The 23,392-nt window shown below is 38.7% G+C and overlaps 1 protein-coding gene and 1 non-coding gene across 3 annotated transcripts in view; both read left to right on the top strand.

The window, feature by feature from the left end:
• Positions 1–23,392, top strand: part of PDGFC (platelet derived growth factor C) — a 181,536-nt gene that overhangs the window by 66,747 nt on the left and 91,397 nt on the right. The window lies entirely within an intron of this gene.
• On the top strand, positions 4,563–4,700 carry LOC119936007. Its single transcript, XR_005453602.1, has one exon. It is a non-coding gene; the product is annotated as a small nucleolar RNA SNORA7 (small nucleolar RNA).

Raw genomic sequence — 23,392 nt, 5'->3', positions numbered from 1 at the left:
CACTTCTCTGTGCCTTAGATACCTCATTAGTAAAAGGGGGATTAAGACTATGACCCCAATGTGGGACAGGGACTGGTTCTAACCCAATTACCTTGTGTCTACCCCTGTGTTTAGTATAATGTTTAGTATAATAGTAAACACTTGAAAAATGCCACAGTTACTTTTTTATTAATATTATTATTATTACCATTCTTTTCTTTGCTGCAGGAAATCATAATGACAGTGATTCATTCGTGGTGGTTATCTTGAGAAAAATGATATCTCTTAGTCTTTATAGCACTGTAATCTGAAGGAAACATTGTATCCAGGCTCTATCAGGTATTATAACTTGCTATAACATTACAACGTGGTAAAGTTTGGTTTTAAATTCATTTTTAATATCCAATTTCACTTGAAGTAGATTTCATCCATTAGAAGAACAGTATACCTTTCACCAGTCTAATGGGAGCACTGATATTGGTATTGGAGCTCAAAGAAAGTTTGTTTTGTCTGCCTTTTGGAATAGTTTACTGCAAAGAAATCTAACACCATTTTTCTGTTTTTCATTTGGTTTCATTTTTGGCTGAAAATTTCAATTGGATTACTTACAAAGCTCTAACAAAATAGAGGACAGTAGGCAGGGAGAAATGATGCCAATTTTTTTTCTAATAAATTTTCTTTTTCTCAGTTTTCAATGAGAGGTTGTTTTAAAACTTTCTGGAGACACGTGTCACTAGTCATCTTAGCAATAATCATCCTGAAATACATTATTTCACTGCTTTTTGTCATGTAGGTTTTTCCAATTTAAAGTCAGAAAGTGCTGTTTTGATTTGGATTTTTATTTCCCTCTTTTTCTTCTGTTCACTTTTCTGTGACATGGCAATTATTTAATGGACTGTTATGGTGTAGTTATTTAATTGCCAGAAGACCAATCAACACTCGTCCAGATGCCTGTGACATTAATAATTTCACTTGGAGAGCATATGTAAATCTTGATCCTTTGAATATTGACGTTGAGCTTTTGGACTGATGGAATCCCAGTTCTTCCATCCAGTGAGCTGGCTTGAACGTGGTAAAAGTTAAAAGAGAGATCTGCAGCTTACAAATATTAATGTGCTTTGTGTCCTGGATTTTGTAGAATTCTCAGCTGTAGCCAACTGGCCTGTCTTTGTGTCTGGAATCTGTTGCATGCATAAAACCGAAGCAAGCCAGGGAAAAATATTATTGAAGCTTAATCAAAGAGAGAATAATTACCTCCAGATCATATTGCTAGATTTAATGCTGGTAGTTTTTTGGTGTGTCTTGAAAAATTATATTTAATTGAATCTTCCATTCTCCTCAGATCTCTCTCTGGAGCATTTTTTTATTCAAATGTAGCCTGTAATATTTTCTAGGGACTTGGACTGATTGCTCTTTCTGATTAGTTTGGTTTTTCCTCATCTTCTTCACAAAATCCTAAACTTTTTATCCTCCTTTGCCTTTGTCATATTCCCTTCTCTTTCTTTCCCAGAGTGTTCGACGTGTGGTCAACTTTATAACATGAAATCTAAGCTTAAGGTGGCCTGAGCCCTTTGTAGAACAGTGCCAGAAGAACCCCAAATTAGTTCAACATCTGTTTTGACAATGTGCCTGTTAGCCATATCTTGCCTCAGCTACCATGCAACATATTTGTCCATATTATTGTTTTAAAACCTCTCAGGATATCACAGTGGCCAAAAAATGTGTCAAGGACCTTAATCTGTGGAATGTCATTCTGTCAGTTAGTGCTCGATAAATGTGATTTATTCATTAGGAATGATAGTGCTGTTCAATATACTAATTCTGTTCAGAAGCATTGCATTTTCTGTAGGTAGGTCTCCGTGGCTTTAGTAAAAGTACTAGTAGAACTATCTAATTTAGCAAGTTTTTATGTCACCCATCCTGGTCTCCTGAAAGACAAAAACTTTAAAAGAATTGGAGGGATATTGAATAATAACGTTTTAATTATAATAATCCCACTACACTAATTTGGATTGAACAATATGAAAAAATTTCATAAGCCTGTAGTGCAGCTTCCTGCCAGTCCTGAGCTGAATATAGTAATTGCTTATTTGATGGACTTCCAAGTTTTTTCATTAGCTCCTCTTTCTGTCCTCACTAGGCAGGCATGTCTCCCAATGTGCAGGGGCATGTTTAAAAATGTAATGAATTCATTGCTTCAAGAGTTTTTGACATTTTCCTAACTTTGAGATTGAAGGGGCTGATCTTCCAGTTTTTCAAACTGTCCAGACACCCTGCAGCATTCTGATCATGGGTTAGCCACTTAGAAAGGACCCTGGTATTTTATTTGTTTCATTCACTTCGCTCTGTTGGAATTCAAATCTTAAAATCTTATGAAAATTAGACAGAAAACATGATCATTTATGGCAGTTCTGTGATACCATATCAAACATATTTGTGAGTCTAGATTTTCAGTAGACTTGTGTTCTTTAAAAATTACATTTTTCACAGTATAAATAAAATATGATTAGTTAAAGATGAATGGAGGAGGTAAAATGATTTGGAGGTTGGCTTCTACTATGAGACTCAATTACAGTTTTAGCTTTAGACTCACTTATGTAAAGAACTATCTTTCATCCCAATTTAGAAATTCCGTAATGGCTGTTTAAAGAAAAATTCACGTCATGGTCTTTGGTATTCATCAGGCATATTGTAACTGACTTTTTAGCAAGTTGTCAAGAGTGGGATTCGCTTAGAACGATGCATTCTAATTCATCAAGGAAGAATTGAAAATCGAAAATTGATAGGTGGAGGTTCTGTAGCCAAAGCATTATGTCATGCAGTTGAATCCTAATGACCCAGAAAACTTGTGGCATAGGGTGTGCCCTCGGTCGCCTCCGTACCCGACTCCAAACCTGCCTGAACACTGGGTGCCATCCAAGTCCATCCTGGGTGGGAGCAGAGAAGGGAAGAAGCACTGGGTGATGGAAAACAGTGAAATCTCATCTGAAGTTTGGCAGTCATACCCACATCAGTGTTGGGTGTGTAAACCCAGTGGTAGGACAGATGGGCCTTGACTCCAAAATGGTTGGTGGTTTCTTCCTGGCTCAATCCTTGCTGACATGGGTAACCTAACCTGGGGACTTGATCAGACTGAGACAGTCTAACCTGTACTTCTTCATGGGAAAATTCCTCTGAATGAACACACCCACAATCACAATACGCTTGCATTTAAATGAAAATTTAGTTTGCAAACTGAATGATCTCCAAATTAATCCATTGATTAAAGACGACCCATATTTATGCTAAAATTTGTAATTGTAAAGCCGCAAATTTAAAGTATTTGATTAGTTTTAAGATTTTTCCCTTGAGTAAAGGACTCCTCATTATTGATTGCTAGTGCAAGGCATTCTTTAATAACTGATGACTCAGCTATTGCCTGATTGAAATAAAGATTTATTAACATAGTGGAAACAAAATGGGTTGTTTCCTCTGAGAGTTGCAGGCTATTTGATCACGTGCTTTTCTGTTGTTGCCTATGAACCTCTTGGCTGGCTCTGTGACCTAGATCAGATAGGAGAAAATCAAATGGCATTTAAACGTCTATAGTGAATTTCGAAACCTCTTCAACTCAGTAGTGGCAGGCCATGAGCCAACTTGACAACTTCAAATATCGGCTAATTTCTTAATAATGCTATCGTTGTTAGAATCAAGGTGAATTTGGAGCTTAGGGAACATATAGAAGTAGTATAGGATGTGATCTGTGTCTTCAAGGAATATACAATTAATTGCGAAGAAATACAAATGGATCATGTCTCAAGCTGGTGAAGAGACATGGAAATAGGAAGCCTAAAGGCACTATTTCTGTGGGCTCTTTGCCCCTTTAGGGTAATCTCCAGAGTACCAGTTCATACTGTGTGTTCACTGCATCTTAGAAAGAGTGTCCAGATCCTCTCTTTGGTTGTGAGAGAAAGAGCTGGGAAGTGGGAATTTGCTGAGGTTCCCAGCGGCGACTTCACCCAAGGCTTTGATGATGGACAGAGAAGTACGGAGTCAGGGAAAGCTGAGCTTCGAGTGATACTACTGCTCTCCTTGGTGGCATGGTGAGCACTGCAAATGGCCCATGAAATTATTCCCTGAATAACAGCTAAAATTCAGCCAGCATGCTGGATCAGGGTTTGGAGAGGTGTCCACTGAGGGAATTCCCTTTCCTTTAGATAAAGTGGAAAGCCTTGATCTTCCTGAGAGCTCTTTCACAGCTTTGTTGATATTCTATGTAAAGCATTCCTTTTTATTCAGGTGGGTTTTTTTTTTTTATTTGAAGGAATAGAAAATGGGTGCTTTGCCTCAAGCCATAAGAATGCTTGCCTGGAAACCTGTGCTTCTCAAGGGATCTTTGTATTTGTTCAAAAATCTGCCTAACAATTGCAACTAAGGCTTGAATCTGAGGCAGAATTTTGTGTGTGTTGGTGTGGGGGGGAAGGTGAGGAGGGTTATCATGTGAATTCAGTCCTTTTGAGTTTGTAGCCTTTTCATGGTTGGTTTAAAGTAAGTTAAATGATGGAGAAAAACTGGTTTCTTTGGGTCCTTTTCATATGAATATTACCCTCTCAGGATTGTACCTGGAGAGTTTCCAGTACTCTACCTGTGTCAGCTATGGGAGGGAGAGTCAAGCAGAGGCATACCCATTCCATTCCTAGCTTGGGCAGTGGCTAGCGAGTGGAAGGCAATCTGCTATAAGTCAAAATTCACCTGTGCTGGGCAGCAGCGGCATGGGAGAGAGTCGAGGGCAGAGACTCAAGTTTCCTGCGCGGAAGGAGGCAGTGGTAAATCACTTCCATATTTTTACCAAGAAAACTCTGTGGATACACTACAGCACGACTGCAGACGGAGATGGGGCGTTCCGGGAGAGATGTGTCCATGGAGTCACTATGAGTCAGAAATGACTCGACAGCCTAAGACAAGACATTCCTTGATACAGGGCACAAATTTGCAGATAATGACCAGTATAGCAGCATGGGGCAGGGATGGAACATTTTAAATCATATCTTGCAGGAAAATATATCCTTATATATTTTATATAGTTTCTCTTGCATGAGGATTAGACCTCTGAGATCCTATCCATTTAAAATGAGTGCTCACTGAATATCTGTTTTCCTAGGTGAAGTGGCCTTGGGTAAGTCAATTAACTTCTCTGAGCCTAGTTACATCATCTGTAAAATGGAGATTAAGACTGTGAGCCCCATTAAGATTAAGACTGTGTCCAACCTGATTAGTTTGTATCTACCCCAGAGCTTAGTACAGTGACTGGCACATATTAAGTTCTTAACAGATACCATTAAAAAAAAGACTACATTTTCCGAATATGTTTTTTAATGATCGTTTCCTGCTTCCTACACCCACTTCATATTTCCTTCTAACCTACCCATAGCAATATTTGTTGATATAAATGTGACCTAAGGGAGAATCTGTTATCAGCATATTGCCAAGTAGAAGAAAAGTTTGCAGAAATAACCATCCTTTGGGACTCCAGAAGATGCTACTGATACTCATTCTGAGGCGTTTAATCACTTAAAGCAGAACTTTGATTTAGGAAGCTCAATTGGTCACATAATCATATTCAAGGATAATTACTCTAACAATGCCAATTTAAAATGCATTAAAGATGTTGACAGAAGCAAGTTTGGTCACTCTCTTTAGCGAATCTTCCTCCTTTAAAAAGGGATCAGGTATCCCCTCAGGAAACACTTTAAAATAGGACATTAAAACTGGTATTTCCACAACTGACATTAGATGTGCTTCTCAGTTCTTGTTGCTCTGCATAGAATTTCAGAGTACTTCCCAGTTCTTTCAGTTGGAATTAGAACAATGTAAAAATGTTGTCTTTGCATAGGAAATTAACTTCCATTCAGATATATATATATATATATATATATATATATATATATATATATATAATATGTATGTATGTATTTTGCAGTCTTAAAGTTGCAAGCGGAAGGATGTACTCTTTCAGAAAGTGAATATCAAATGGCTTAAATTTTGACATCTAGGAAAATCTTGTTAAAGCACCAGACTAAGAAAAAATGTTCTTTCTTTTCATTGAACTAGAGACGTTGTATAGAGATATGAGTGCTTTTTTTACATATGGTGAACGATGCATTTCTGGGTTGATTCACAACTAAGTCTATTCAAACCTTGACCTTCATTAAGGATTTGAGCTCTTTTTTCCATCCTCCAACATTTTTCTGTTAAAGAAGTGCAATATTTGGCATTGCAAGTGTGAACTCTCTGGTACATAAACTTAAAAAAATGGAACACCACCCCATCACATCTATTCATATAGATTGCTTAGTATATGCTGTGCACATAGTAAGTGCTTAATAAATACCATTGATTGATATCTCTTTTAAATAGTTTCTAGACCAGTGAAAAATACATGTAAATTTGAGGAATGTGCATAATGCATAAATTTATATACAGCCCTTTCAGCACTCATATGTATATACTTATTTATGTTAACCACTCAAGTTGTAAATGTTTTTATATTTGTCTCCCTCATTTAAGTGTGAACTCCTGTGATCACTTCTTTTATTGCATTACTTTCTTAGCACCTTGTATGCACTTACGCACTTGGGTCCATGCTTATAAAGTATTTAGATACCTCACCTCCACCCCCATACACCATAGGTACATATTTTTGTTCTTTGTTGCTTCCCCTATCTGTAATTTTAGTTGTCTGCCTCCTCCACTAGATTGTCAGTTCTGTGATAGCAGGGATTTTGCCTACTAACTCTATTTTACTCTCCCAAGTGCTGAGACAGTGTTATGCAGTCAGTAAGCGCTTAATACCACTGATTGATTTGTACTTCTGCTGTACTACTACTACTATTACCTACTATTTTCTGGGTAGACTACACAATGAGATGTCAAGAAATCGTCAGGTGTACGTATCAGAGCACAGTTTTCCTTAACATGTCCTATGAGAATATAATCTATGCTTCATAGGCCAAGTATATTCCTTTTTACCAATAATAATACTGATTATACTGAAAATAAATGTTGTACTTAAGCCCATGCTATGTGTAAAGTATTGTAATAAGCTGTGAAGCAGATACAGGGTAATCAAATGGCCTTGCCCTGTCTCACATGGGGCTCACAGTCTAAGTAAAGGAGAACAGATATTAAATCTGGCTTCCATCCCCTACATTGCATGGAAACTGCCCTCTCAAAGGTCACCAATGACCTCCTGCTTGCCAAATCCAACGGCTCATACTCTATCCTAATCCTCCTCGACCTCTCAGCTGCCTTCGACACTGTGGACCACCCCCTTCTCTTCAACACGCTATTCAACCTTGGCTTCACAGACTCCGTCCTCTCCTGGTTCTCCTCTTATCTCTCAGGTCATTCATTCTCAGTCTCTTTTGCGGGCTCCTCCTCCCCCTCCCACCCTCTTACTGTAGGGGTTCCTCAGGGTTCAGTTCTTGGTCCCCTTCTGTTCTCGATCTACACTCACTTCCTTGGTGACCTCATTCGCTCCCACAGCTTCAACTATCTCTACTCTGATGACACCCAAATCTACATCTCTGCCCCTGCTCTCTCTCCCTCCCTCCAGGCTCGCATCTCCTCCTGCCTTCAGGACATCTCCATCTGGATGTCTGCCCGCCACCTAAAACTCAACATGTCCAAGACTGAACTCCTTGTCTTCCCTCCCAAACCCTGCCCTCTCCCTGACTTTCCCATCACTGTTGACGGCACTACCATCCTTCCTGTCTCACAAGCCCGCAACCTTGATGTCATCCTTGACTCCACTGTCTCATTCACCCCTCCCATCCAAGCCATCACCAAAACCTGCTGGTCTCAGCTCTGCAACATTGCCAAGATCCACCCTTTCCTCTCCATCCAAACTGCCACCCTGCTCGTTCAAGCTCTCATCCTATCCCGTGTGGAATACTTTATCAGCCTCCTCTCCAATCTCCCATCCTCCTGTCTCTCCCCACTTCAATCCATACTTCACGCCTGCCCGGATTGTCTTTGTTCAGAAACGCTCTGGGCATGTTACTCCCCTCCTCAAAAATCTCCAGTGGCTACCAATCAATCTGCGCATCAGGCAGAAACTCCTCACCCTGGGCTTCAAGGCTGTCCATCACCTCGCCCCCTCCTACCTCACTTCCCTTCTCTCCTTCTGCAGCCCAGCCCGCACCCTCCACTCCTCTGTCACTAATCTCCTCACCATGCCTCGTTCTCGCCTGTCCCGCCGTCGACCCCCGGGCCACGTCATCCCCCTGGCCTGGAATGCCCTACCTCCCCACATCCGCCAAGCTAGCTCTCTTCCTCCCTTCAAGGCCGTACTGAGAGCTCACCTCCTCCAGGATACCTTCCCAGACTGAGCCCCCTCCTTTCTCTCCTCCTCCTACCCCTCCCCATCCCCCCCGCCTTACCTCCTTCCCTTCCCCACACCTATATATATGTATATATGCTTGTACGTATTTATTACTCTATTTATTTATTTGACTTGTACGTATTCTATTTATTTTATTTTGTTAATATGTTTTGTTTTGTTCTCTGTCTCCCCCTTCTAGACTGTGAGCCCACTGTTGGGTAGGGACTGTCTCTATATGTTGCCAACTTGTACTTCCCAAGCGCTTAGTACAGTGCTCTGCACACAGTAAGCACTCAATAAATATGATTGAATGAATGAGTGAATGAAATCCCCAATTTACAGATGTGGAAACAGGCTCAGGGAAGATAAGTGAAAGTCTAAGGCCCTATGTCAGGCAAGTGTCAGATCCTTTGACTTCTAGGCTTGTGCTCTTTCCACAAGGCCATGTCATTTTAAGAGCAAAGTAATAAATGTCTAGTCTTTTCAAGTAAAAATCAAGAATAGCAGCTATTTCAGTCCTTCAGTAAAGGCCACCCAGATTCTATGAAGGAGGTGTTCATTAATTGAGATGCTTTTAAGAAAGGTACCAGCAACAGAGCCAGTAAAGACAATTTAGTATCCACATTGTAATGCTAAAGGAAATATTAATCTAACATCTTTCCTTTTCATTGATAACTTGCAAACCATTTTTTTTTATCATCAAAGTGTTTAATTTTGGAAGTTTTGTCTATATAATTCGGCTCATGGGGTATAAACCTAATTTCCATTCCGTGTTTGACCTCGTTTTGCCTCATACTCCCTGGTTCTCCTCGTAGTGATCTTTATTCACACCCAGCTGAGGCCTTAAATTCAGTAAATGCATCTCTTAGATCTAAACTTCTCCCGTTTGGGGAATATGTGGTACAAATTCCATCCCAACTCCCAGAAAGAGTTAACATACAAATGACATTATTTTGTCTTCCACACTGAATTATAGAGTCTGTCCTGAAAATCAGATCAGTAAAGGACAAGATTCAACTTTTGAAATGGGCGGATGTAAAAATTCTTAGGCTTTGATGTGCATCTACTGGATACCCTTGAGTGTTAAGATATTAGTGATTTGTCACAAGAAATAGTTGGTAATTTTTTTTTCAGTGTGTATCAAAAAAATCTGAGTGTCTTGGAGGTGTTTTTGTTGTTGTGTTTTCTTTGCTTTGACAAAGCTAGAAACCTGAATGGGAATATGAGTACAAGATTAATTCCACCCCAAATACTAAAATTGGGGCTTTTAAGAAAACAGGTTATAATCTAGGAGAGCTTCCAAGTCTCTCACTACCCTTCATTCAACTAAGCTGTCCTCAAAACAAATACTGAAGAAGTATCCCTCTGCAACCTACTTCCCAATCACTGTTTGGCAGTATATTGATAGAAACAGTCGTTAATGATAGATAGTCATTAATGATGGAAATGAGTCAAGAAATAATGTGTTAAAGGTAGTTTGGACAGAAATGTGAAGTGTGCGTGTGTGAAACTTGATACAATGGCCATTATTGTGCCTGATAATGTTGTTTTAGAATGAGATTTGTAGACATAGCATGTCCTAACCAGAATTTCTAATCTTATTTTTGGCTGAACTCATAGCTGATATTTTGATCTTATCATAAATATGGCACTACTTGCAATAAAATGAGAATTCTTGTGACTATAGTGAGGTTCATTTTAGTAATTATCAGTTAAAGCAATGCCACTTGAAATAGTGTGTCCCAATGGAAAAAATACAGGACTGGGAGTCAGGAGACTTGAGTTCTAATCCTGGATCAGTCATTTGCCTATTGTGTGACCTTGGGCAAGTCACTTAGCTTTTCTGTCCCTCAGTTTTCTCATCTGAAACGGGTGATAAAATATCTGTTCTCCCTCCCTTTTAGACTAAGAATGCTGTGTGAGACCAGGACTGTATCTGATCTGGTTATCTTTCATCTAACCCAGTGATTAGCACAGTGTTTGGCATATAGAATTCCAATACCACTATCACTTTTCTTCCTCTTTACCTTTTCCCATATTTTTTGCTTTCGAAAATCTCCCACCTAGTTACATTAACTGTGTGTTTGGTTTGGAAATGCCTCTTTTGACACTACATGGAAGTGTCATACTCCTGCAAGCAACATGGGTGACTTTCTTAGTTGAAGGTGTGAGAGGGAACCATATTTCACTTAGAAGCCATGCAGGTAGAGCAACAACTTTTGACCTTCATTATGCTCAGCTCAGAGTTGCATTCTCTTTGGATGGGGTGAATTATGAGCTTCATCATCATCATCAATCGTATTTATTGAGCGCTTACTGTGTGCAGAGCACTGTACTAAGCGCTTGGGAAGTACAAGTTGGCAACATATAGAGACAGTCCCTACCCAGCGGTGGGCTCACAGTCTAAAAGGGGGAGACAGAGAACAAAACCAAACATACTAACAAAATAAAATAAATAGAATAGATATGTACAAGTAAAATAAATAAATAAATAAATAGTGTACCGCCCCACTTTAGTAAGAGAAGCAGCATGGCTTAGTGGAAAGAGCATGGGCTTGGGAGTGAGAAGGTCGTGGGTTCTGATCCCGCCTCCACCAGTTATCAGCTTTGTGACTAAGGAAAATCACTTAATTTCTCTGTCCCTCAGTCGCCTCATTTGTAAAATGGAGATTAAGACTGTGAGCTCCATATGACCTGATTACCTTGTATTACCCCAGCACTTAGAACAGTGCTTGGCACATAGAAAGCGCTTAACAAATACCAACATTATTATTACTCTAAAAAGTGCTATCAAGTACTTTGGTGTAGTGATGGTTGAGTATGAATTTTATATAGATACATTATATTCACATCTTTAAATTATATATTCGTGACCGAGAAGCCCATGCCTAAAACCGATTAGCCCCAACTTGTCTGGAGTTTACAGTCTTCATTGTGATAGGCATCTGCTTAGTTTAAACTCCATAAAGCTTGTTGTAAAACTTGGTATACATTTTTTTGAAGTTAAATCAGCCCATATGTGTTTTTTTCTTTTTTAAATCTGTAAATTTAATCTGGGGTAGATTGTCCATAATTTACACAGCTGTACAGACACAGCTGCAGTAGTGTTTCATTTATTTAGGTCGTACTTTCTGAACCACATGCATGAGGATAGCCTCTCTTTCTAGAGAAGCAGCCACCTGACTTCAAAATATTTTGTATCAATAAATGTTTTTGTGAAGTTGCGGCACTTTTCTGTTTGCTACAGAAATAACAGTTTAAATTACAAAGATGATGGAAATGCTATGAATATAGTCTATTAATGACTAAGTACAAATTTATTATCCTAATCACCTTTTCACCAAAATAAACTGCTTACATCCTTTATTTTGTAATGTGATTTTGTATAAGAATGTAATAAGCAATATAATAATAATAATAATGGCATTTGTTAAGCGCTTCCTATGTGTGAAGCACTGTTCTTCACACTGGGGGGATACAGGGTGATCAGGTTGTTCCACGTGAGGCTCACAGTCTTAATCCCCATTTTACAGATGAGGTAACTGAGGCTCAGAGAAGTTAAGTGACTTGCCCAACGTCACACAGCAGACATGGTGGAGCTGGGATTAGATCCCATGACCTCTGACTCCCAAGCCCGTGCTCTTTCCACTGAGATACGCTGCATTTCTTACATATGTAAAGATAATCTAGAATATTACAAAATTAGGTGTAGAATATATAGATGCAAAGGACTATTTGGTAAACTGAAGTGGTTTAGGGCAGCAATCATGTATTTTTGTTTATTGTGATACAGGAATTTGAGCAACTTCTTGTTGGGTCTGGATTTAACTATCGGTGTGGAGATGAAAAGGGATTAGGAAGAATGATATCTAGGAATGACTTAGTCATAGAATTTGTAAAATAGTACCACATTTGTTTGTCAACAGAAAACTAAACCTCTACAGTGAAGCTCAGGCATTGATAAACTAACAATGAGAGACAGAAGATGAGGTGCCCTTTCAGAACTTTATGCTTGAAAGATTCAGCAAAAGAAACAATCCCTGCCCACAGTGGGCTTACAGTCTAAGGGGGAGACAAACAATAAAACAAGTAAACAGGCATCAATAGCATCAATATAAATAAATAGAATTATAGATACATACACATCAAACAAGGAAACAGGCATTTAATATAAATAAATAGAATTATGCATATATACATATATACACAAGTGCTGAGGGGCGGGGACGGGGTAGAGCAAAGGGTTGGGGCAATGGGGAGGGGTAGTTGAGGAAAAGGGGGGCTTAGTCTGGGAAGACCTCTTGTAGGAGGTGAACTTTCAGTAGGGATTTGAAGGGGGAAGTGTGATTGTTTGGTGGATTTGAGGAGGGAGGACATTTCAGACCAAAGGTAGGACGTGGCCCGGGGTCGACGGCACGACAGGCGAGAACGAGGCACAGTGAGAAGGTTAGCACTAGAGGAGCGGAGTGTGCGGGCTGGGTTGTAGAAGGAGAGAAGGGAGGTGAGGTAGGAGAGGGCAAGGTGATGGAAAGCTTTGAAGCCAATAGTGAGGAGTTTTTGCTTGATATGAAGGTTGATAGGCAGCCACTGGAGATTTTTGAGGTGGGGGTGACATACCCACAACGTTTTCTGTAGAAAGATAATCTGGGCAGCTGAGTGAAGTATAGACTGTAGTGGGGAGGGACAGAAGGTTGGGAGGTCATAAAGGATGCTGATGCAATAATCCAGTCGGGATAAGATGTATGATTGTACTAACATGGTAGAGGTTTGGATGGAGAGGGAAGGGCGGATCCTGGTGATGTTGTGAAGGTGAGACGTGCAGGCTTTGCTGATGGATTGGATATGTGGGGTGAATGAGAGAGCGGTGTCAAGGATTACACCAAGGTTGCGGGCTTATGAGACGGGAAGGATGATAGTGCCGTCTACAGTGATGGGAAAGTCAGGGAGAGGGCAGGGTTTGGGAGGGAAGATAAGGAGCTGTCTTGGACATGTTGAGTTTTCGGTGGTGGGAGGACATCCAATTTAGAGATGTCCTGAAGACTGGAGGAGATGTGAGCCAGGAAGGAGGGAGAACAAAACAGGGGAGGAGATATAGATTTGGATATCATCCGCTTAGAGATGATAGTTGAAGCTGTGGGAGTGAATGAGTTCACCAAGGGAGTGAGTGCAGATGGAGAATAGAAGGGGACCAAGAACTGACCCTTGAGGAACCCCTACAGTTAGGGGATGGGAGGGGGAGGAGGAGCCCTCTCCTCTAAACCTTATTGCTTGAAGCCTAGAGATTTGGGGATCTGGGGTATGGTGCACTTCAACTATTCTTTTTTTCTTTTTGGATTACTACGGAAATTATTTCAAAACTATATGTGGTCTTTATAGTTTTTTTTGTATTAAGCCGGTGATGAGAATAGCTTTAAAGACAAATGAGGTAATGCCAAAATTATCGAGTTTTATTGTACAAATCATAAACATTTTGTGGAGGAGGGAAAGTGTGTGTGTGTGTGTGTGTGTGTGTGTGTGTGTGTGTGTGTGTGTGTGTTTCTAACTCCTGAAACTGTTCCTACTCTCCATGACCCCAGTTGTGCCTGGAGTATTAACTTTGGCTGTGGTGTAACCCCCAAATATTAATTGGCAGTGTTCAAGTGAGCAATTTTATGATTATTTGAAGACTTAACCAGTTTTTCTAGTAAAGTCTTACTGCATCATGGAAGATTATATGTTGATATCCTGTATTTTCCCTTTACTGTAACTGGCCTGCATGATTACTTTGTTACTAAATTTTTCAATTAGGGAAAAATTTCCCCTAAAGTTTTTTAGGAGGGCCACATAGATATACGTCCATTAAAAATTGCTTGTAAAATATAGAGTGGGTGAGTTGGTCCTTTGGTTACAGTTCCCTGGAGAAAGAATGAGTGGATATATTTAAATGCATATGCCTTTGGAAACAGTTAAAGAAACCAGATATGTCAGTTTATAGAACAGATTTTTTGTAACATTGTTTTATTATAAAATAGTAAATTTGGTTTTATGTCTGCGATTACATGCCAATTGTAAAAAAAAGAACAGGAATTTTCAAGGCGTATTTACAAAATACGTTAAGTTTTATAGTTCTTCACACCTGGTTACATCTATGATTATCGGGTAAATAATAAACTGGTTTTCTCTCCCTTGTTTTAAAGCCAGTTTATCTGGGTTTTGGCAAATTGAGATGAACATATTTGAACTTGTTGTTCTTTGGTCAGAAATTCCCTTCCTTTCACTTCTCATTATATGGGATGGACAGAGATGATGGACACAGTTATGAAGGTGTAGGAAGAAGAGACTGATTTTTAAGGAAAGCAAAAGTACAGTGTAAGAATGATTCACAGGCCCTAAAGTGGTATGTATAATTTAATAGATTAAAGCTAGGCCATGGAGCTGAGATCCAAATCAAAGATGTAGACAATGTAAACCCCCTCGCAAGTACCTAGGTGAACCAAATGTGTTAGATTAAAATTACTAGCCATGATATTTCTATATCATAAAAATCTGGTTAATAATATATGGTCCCCACCTGAAAAAAAGTTTCTCCAAACATAAATTTATTTAAACATATTTAAACACATATATCTTCTGCTACTCCTTCTTACTGTATGACACCAATACCCGTTACAACCCCCAGTTATTGTTCGGTGTTAAATGCTTTCAGAATTACAGTTAAGGTTTTGTAGGCAGAAAATCAAATATTTTATCAAATTCATTTAATTTAAAAATGTTATTAAGGAACTCCAAACCTTTAAATCTTTGAACCTCTTTTCCCTCAAATTTCAAGAAAAATTTGCCTGGAAACCTTTTAATATATATAAAATCATATAAAGTTTATAGTTCAATTCTTCAGTAACACTTTTGGTGAAAGTATTGTTGTGTTAATATATTTTAATATAGTTAAAGGAAAAGTAGTCTTTGTTTCGATTTGTTTTTTTTTTTTTTGGTAAAATAATGCTAACCTTAAACCTTCTAAATGTATACAAGTGTACTTGATTATAGGCAGGAAAGAAACCATCCCTAAAAAACTTAATTTTAGCTTACATGAAGTACCTGGAATGGGTACTCTTATATGGATGATAAAATAGAATGATCAGCATGTTTTGGAAAATTGAAGGTATTGGAAAAATATAGGACATTGGAAAACTGGATGAATAAACCTTTCAGTTTTGGGGGGGTAAGATAGTCTTTGGAAAATTGCCAAAAATAAGGAAAATTTGAGTGGCTTGGATTTCCATTCACAATTATGATTTTATTTTGCTAAAGTCTATTTTACTTTCTCTGGTCTTCCACTTCACATTTTTCCAGATGAATTCTTACTAGCTCTAAAAATATTTATAATAGAAAGTTCTTAGGCACTGCAAAAATCACTAGTACAATTTTTTGAATCCTGGGTCTGCAGGATCTTCCTTTCTGGTGGCTATAACTTCTCTCCATTTATTCTCCCACCTTCTTTTCTTCATTATCTTGAATCTACCCCTGGTACTTAGTACAGTGCTTTGCTCATAGTAAGCACTTAAACACAATTATTTTTATTTAGCAGTACAACTTGGTACTTGCCCAAAATTCTAATAATAATAGTAATAACTATGGTATTTAATAATCACTTTCGAGTCAAGCACTGTACTCAGCACTGAAGTAGGTACAGGATAATTGAGCCAGCTACTTTCCCTAATACAGTATAATTATATAGTATATGTAATAATATAGTAAGCTCCTTCCTCCTCTAGACAATAAGCTCCCTGTGGGCAGGAAATGTATCTACCAACTCTATTATACTCTCTCAAGCGCTTATTATAGTGCCTGCACACAGTAAGCAAGTAATAAATGTGATTTGTGCCTCACAGTTTGAGGAGGGAAGACACGTATTTAGTCTCCATTTTACAGGAATAGGAAATTGAGGAATAGAGAAGGTAAATGACTTGCCCAGGGAACACAGCAGGGAAGTGGCAGAGCCAGGTTTAGAACCCAAGCCTTCTGACTTCCAGTGACAACCTCTTTCCTCTAGGCCATGTTGCTTCTCTTTACCGCTTTTGTGTGAGGTTTCCTAAGTTTAGGCCAGTCTTATTTCCTTCAGATCAGATCATAGTAAGTGTAACCACTGTTTCTAATTCTTTGGATGATTTTGTATCCTTTTGAGCTGAAAGAGTTTCCTCAGGGGATCAGAAGTGAGTTTGTGCGTCCAGCTTGGAATTCTCTCAGAGCATCCTCAGGTAGGCAAGCATAAAAAGAACAGGACCTGCTATCTAACCCTGATTTACTCTACCAGTGTTGAGGAATGGATCATCTAGGTTTCCTTCAACATATACTTGTCCATCATGGCCCTAAAAGTAACCTTAGAATCAAGGTGAGTTTCTCAGTACAGCTGTTCATTCAGCATTTGGGTAGTACTTCTCTGTTGACTGTGTCAAGTGCTTTTCTAAAATCAGTGAACAAAATATAGAGGTACTTTTATGTCACCCAGTAAGATCATATCTGTTCTGCCATGATTCATTCTGAAATCTCATTGTGCTTCAGGTACCTCACAGTGTTCCTCAACAAATATGACTGATTTATGGATTATTCCTCAATAGTATGCTCAGAATGACTCTGGCTGGCTGTTTTGCCAGCAGTGATGAGATGGGAGATTCCCCATTAACTTCCATAGTCAATTCTCTCTCCTTTCCTTTTGAAGATGTAGATGCCTGACTGAGGATTATGTCCCGTCCGGACTCTGAGAATGCCACCCGGTTCAGGTGCTTTCCTCTTTTCGGCTCTGAGCCCCAATTGGGTTAAGAGCTGTGTCCAACCACATTATCTTGTTTTGCCCCACAGTGTTCAGTGGAGTGCTTAAGCTATAGCTTGCATGCCACGAATGCCCCACTAATTTTTATTATTTTCCATTTTCATGTCTTTGACAGAAGTCACTTCCTCAAAGGTAGAGACTAAGCAGTAAAACACACTCTTCTTGGTGGTGAAAAACATAGCCCACTGTTGGGTAGGGACTGTCTCTATATGTTGCCAAATTGTACTTCCCAAGCGCTTAGTACAGTGCTCTGCACACAGTAAGCGCTCAATAAATACGATTGATTGATTATGTGTTTTTTGCCAAAGATTCCCTTTGAGTGTGTAATGAGAATGGTTGGTTAGATGAGGGTGATTCAGATTTTTGTAATAGTGTGTATGGCCCATAGAGATCTTTAATCCCTGGATCTTTTAATCTTTGGTGTCCCACCAGTGGTCATATGTTCCTTCTCTTGATTGGCATGTTCCACGACACATTTTTATAGGTTGACATTTCATTATAATAAGGTTTACTGTTTGGTTCCAACAAGTTTCATAATCTCTAAGTAATTTTGATCAGTTTTAGTGTTAACTCTTGTCTGCATCCACTGTCATAATAGCCACAGAATCATTTTTTTATACAGTAAGGCCCCTGCTCTCTCTCCCTCCCTTCAGGCTCGTGTCTCCTCCTGCTTTCAAGACATCGCCATCTGGATGTCTGCCCCCCATCTAAAACTCAATATGTCCAAGACTGAACTCCTTATCTTCCCTCCCAACCCTACCCTCTCCCTGACTTTCCCATCACTGTTGATGGCACTACCATCCTTCCCATCTCACAAGCCCGCAACGTTGGTGTCATCCTCGACTCTGCTCTCTCGTTCACCCCTCACATCCAATCCGTCACCAAAACCTGCTGGTCTCACCTCCGCAACATCGTCAAGATCCGCCCTTTCCTCTCCATCCAAACCGCTACCCTGCTGGTTCAATCTCTCATCCTATCCCTACTGGATTACTGCATCAGCCTCCTCTCTGATCTCCCATCCTCCCGTCTCTCCCCACTTCAGTCTATACTTCACGCTACTGCCCAGATCATCTTTGTACAGAAATGCTCTGGGCATGTCACTCCCCTCCTTAAAAATCTCCATGGGCTACTAATCAACCTACGCATCGGGCAAAAGCTCCTCACTCTCGGCTTCAAGGCTGTCCATCACCTCGCCCCGTCCTACCTCACCTCCCTTCTTTCCTTCTACAGCCCGGCCCGCACCCTCCGCTCCTCTGCCGCTAACTTCCTCACCGGGCCGCATTCTCGCCTGTCCCACCGTCGACCCCCGGCCCACATCCTCCCCCTGGCCTGGAATGCCCTCCCTCCGCACATCCGCCAAGCTGGCTCTCTTCCTCCTTTCAAAGCCCTATTGAGAGCTCACCTCTTCCAGGAGGCCTTCCCAGATGCAGCAACCTCCTTCCAACCCCCACCCCCCCTGCCCTACCTCCTTCCCCTCCCCACAGCACTTGTATATATGTTTGTACAGATTTATTACTCTATTTTACTTGTACATATTTACTATTGTATTTATTTTATTTTGTTAATATGGGTTGTTTTGTCGTCTGTCTCCCCCTTCTAGACTGTGAACCCGCTATTGTGTAGGGACCTTCTCTATATGTTACCAACTTGTACTTCCCAAGTGCTTAGTACAGGGCTCTGCACACAGTAAGCGCTCAATAAATACGATTGAATGAATGAATGTAAGGTTTTTGGCAATATGTAGTTAGCCCTTGTGCATTTTATTTTCTCTTTTAATATATTTTTCTTATTCATAATGTTTAAAATCCTTTCAAATTTGTTAAAATTGGGTCTTAAAATTTAAAATTTATCTTCAAATTATATTAACCGCCTTGTATTTCCTTTAGATCAGGTAAATTCATGTGTGTCTTGTGGGTAAAAACCTGGTAACAGTAGTTGTGAATCCTGTGACTGTGTATCTACAGGTCACATATTTAAATCTCAAAAATGTAGTTGCCCTGGTATCATTTCCATCATTTTTGTTTATACATATAGTCCAGGTAACTGATTTATAGATTGCTTTTGTATTTTCATTAATCTTCAGAAGGAATTATTCCACCTTCTAAATATCCTTTTGTAATTTAGTTTATTATTGTCTAAAGTTAGAGTGTATGTGATTCTCCACTAACCTAGGTTTCTCTATTTGGGTACCTCTAGTTCTGCAATGCTGGCCTCATATTCCAAAAAACCTCACATTCATGGCAATTCACACCATAATACTCATGCCTCAGTTGATGCCATGATGATTTACAAAATCATTTTTTTCTGACACTTAGTCATGTTATATCCAAATAGAAGTGGCTTTTGGAAGATTGTTTCATAACTTCTAAACAACATATAATGGAAATAGTTAAAAAACCTGATTTAAAAAAAAATCTATTTACTTTGAAATGTAGTACATGATTTTGAATGCTTCACTACCTACTATAGATTTATTGAAATGGCTTTTAAAGCACAAAATCAGGAATGATTTACTAGGGAAGGCATCCTAAATGAACCATTTGGATTATATTGTGATCATATACAGCCGTGCCTAAAACAGCAATCTCGTATTCATAATTCTCTCATGCTGTTCATGGGAGCTGTTTATTCAAGTTAAAATATATTTTGTTAATGTTTATTAATGTACTTCCTCAACAAGTTCTATACTCTGCAAATGAAACTTTAGTGAAAAGGTTGCAAAATGTGTTGGGTAGGGATTATTTCTATCTGTTGCTGAAGTGTACTTTAATAATAATAATAATAATAATGATGGTATTTGTTAAGCACTTACTATGTGCAAAGCACTGTTCTAAGCGCTGGGGGAGATACAAGGTTATCAGGTTGTCCCAAATGGCGCTCACTGTCTTAACAAATGCCATCATTATTATTAATCCCCATTTTACAGATGAGGTAACTGAGGCACAGAGAAGTTAAGTGACTTGCCCAAAATGACATAGCTGACAAGAGGCAGAGCTGAGATTAGAACTCAGCGATCTCTGACTCCCAAGCCCGTGCTCTTTCCAACTCAGCCACAAAGTGCTTAGTACAGTGCTCTGCACATAGTAAGCGCTCAATAAATACAATTGAATGAATGAATGAAAATTATGTTTTGCTACTGACTGGCTTTCATTTGTGACAAACTGCATTTTATCCTGCTTCAAATTTTAGGTTTATTAGACATGTATGATAATTAGATAATGATGAATAATCCTGAAGGTTGTAGATTGTTGAAGATCATGAATGTACTGATAAGTGTCTTGTTGACAGCAAAATCTTTCCCCATTCTCTCTATTGGGAACCCTTGTTTCAGTCTGCATCATTTACGACTTTCAGGCATTAACTTTGTAGACCACCAGTACAGCTAAGTGAATCAAGTTTTCTTTTTCTATACAAGTTTGAGGGTTGAATTCTCTTTCATTCTAGTGTTGTCCTAAGTACTGAGTGCCGCTTTAATGCACTTAACAAATGCCATCATTTTTATTAATACATTTTCAGTTTGCTCTTATATAAATGACCAACTCTGCTTGCGTTCCTGCCATTCATCTTCCTTTTATTGGTGGTGTTTGCTAGTGTATTCTCCTAACATTACCTCTTGAAAGCAGAATAAATCTGCTATTCTGCCCTCCATGTATCGAAGCAGCAGCTGTTACTATTGGGACATATAGTTTCCTGCCCACATATACTTCCTTAAACACTGCACACAAAAGAAAGATCCTATCAAGGAAAATTACCATTTTGTTTGCCAACAGCATTATCTCTGTTTGCAGTCCTGAAGAAAACATTCCAAATAGTTGATATTGACCCGCTCCATCTTTAGTAGTCTGTATTTTCTTTGTGCATTCCATCTTTTCTTTTAACACTTTTCTTATACAGAAGGGCAACTTTAAAAATACTCCAGTGAGATGCCTGTCATACAATTCAATGAGAAGTTATATAGATGTATATGCATATAAACATATTCCTGTATAATGTCGATTTCTTAAAATGACATAGAAACTTCATATGTTACATTATCAGATAGCAATAAAAATCCATTCATTAACATTTAAGATAAATTTAATATCCTAGCATTCTTGATTTTTAGTAATCCATTGCATCATGGACTGTGTTCTCTTGATAGATGTAGACTCTTTTAATTTTCTCTTTTGAAGAAGCATAATTTGACAGCAGAAGAGGATTTTTGGAGTCCAGTTCAAATTGTGCTTATTAAATTGAGTCACACACAAGGGAAAATGTTAGGAGCAATAGGCTGTAAGGGATACCACTTCTGTACTCAAGTGGCCCATTATCTTACAATATGTAAGTGTGTGTATATTTAGAAAGAGAGAAATAGCGCAAGTAGGCGAATGAGTGCTTGTACATGAAAATAATTCCTTCAAGTTTGAAGATGTCCCTGACTTTGGAGTAATCCGTAATAAAAAAGTATTTCACATAGGGAAGCAACATAGTGTAGTGCATAAAGCACGGGTATGGGAGTTATGTATTGGGTTCTAATCCTGCTCCACCATGGTTCTGCTGTGTGGCCTTGGGTAAGTCACTTAACTTCTCTGAGCCTGTTACCTCATCTGTAAAATGGGGATTAAGACTCTGTGCCCTATGCAGAACAGTGATTGTGTCCGGCCCAATTTGCTTGTATCCACCTCAGCGCTTAGTACAGCTCTTGGCACATAGTAGGTGCTTAATAAATACCATAATCATTGTAATTACTATTCTATCATATTTTTCTTTGTTTTGACTGATAGAGCCCTTTAGAAAATATAGATAAAAATTATTCAGTAATTAATGGAAGAGGAAGTGGAGACATGAATGTTAAAGGGATCAAAGGAAGAAAGCAGAATATAGTGAGAGGAGAGAAGATACATGAAAATAGAGGGGAGGAAGCAAATTGTAGGAACATTTTCATTGATGTTTCCATTAGATGTAGTCTTATAGTGATGTACCTAACACTATTATGCTGGTATGACCACCAAAATATTGCAGAAATTGACAGAGAAATTTAAATGACTCTTTGAAGAGACCCTCCAAGTAACTTACATACCTATTTACTTCTATTCAGCTTAGACTGTGAATGCCATGCAAGACAGGGACTATGTCCAAATTGTTTCTTGTATTTACCCCAGCACTTAGAATGGTGCTTGACACAAACCGTGCATATATGGATTTATCTCACAAATATCTTTATTCAGGATGACTCTTATTTCAGTCCTTGATTCAGGATGTCCATAAAATATGTAATAACTTATTTTACATTAATAGCTGACCAATTTTAGAAGGTTGGCTTTCCTTCCATTTAGATCCTCAGTCTCAAGATACACATGCTGTAGAGGGAAAAATGGTGTTTTCACAATAGAATGTTGGGATCAATGATTCTGGATTCTAATTCCAATACCAAATGTTTGAGGACAGCTCCTCACTCGCAAACTTCCCCATCTGTAAAATTGGGATAATAATATTTTCCTTGAACCTCATGTAGTTGATATTTGATGAAATAAGTTGATCTTGGAAAATTCAAAAGTCTTGTAAGAAATAAAATTCCTTAGGTTTGTGACTGTACTTGGTTACATTCTTTTTCAGATTATGAACTGAGGAGATTTTTATGGACAAGGTTGAAAGGTGGATCAGAAAGTGTTCTTGAGCTATGCCTTTGTTTTGCATGGGATATTTTTATGAACATTTATAAATGAAGTCTCATCTCTGCCGTCACAACTTTCTATGACCTTCCTATTATTCTTTGTTAAGAATCAGTTTTAAAGTATGGTATCTAATAATTCTGAGTGAAAATATATATCTCTGCATGAAGAAAAGTCTATCATGCAGCTGTTTTTATTTTTAATATATTACCTTTCTGTTCATATAAATATGGAGAAATACTTGAGGGAAGATGGAAAGAGTACCTTTGAGTCTTATTGAATTTACAGTTCTTGGTTATCGAAAAGCTTTATAAAGATATGTCTTGACAGGTCAGAAAGTTGACATTCCTGCTGATTGAATATAGCTTTGAAAATCTTAGCACCTGTTCTGTTTTATGGAAAAATACATATATACATTAAAAATGCTGTTGTACTTGTATACGTTGAGTATACATAGTAGTTATAATTATATTGACACATTAAATTCTTGTTTCTACATACAAAGGTTAGGACTGCATGAAATCAACTGGCATTTGTTAAGGACAGAAAATTCTACTAATTTTGGATCTCAGATTTATCTGTGGCGTGAACTCC

The sequence above is a fragment of the Tachyglossus aculeatus genome, chromosome 12, assembly GCF_015852505.1.
Source record: "Tachyglossus aculeatus isolate mTacAcu1 chromosome 12, mTacAcu1.pri, whole genome shotgun sequence".
In the NCBI taxonomy this organism is placed as follows: Eukaryota; Metazoa; Chordata; class Mammalia; order Monotremata; family Tachyglossidae; genus Tachyglossus; species Tachyglossus aculeatus.
This window is presented reverse-complemented; position numbering and strand designations above follow the sequence as displayed.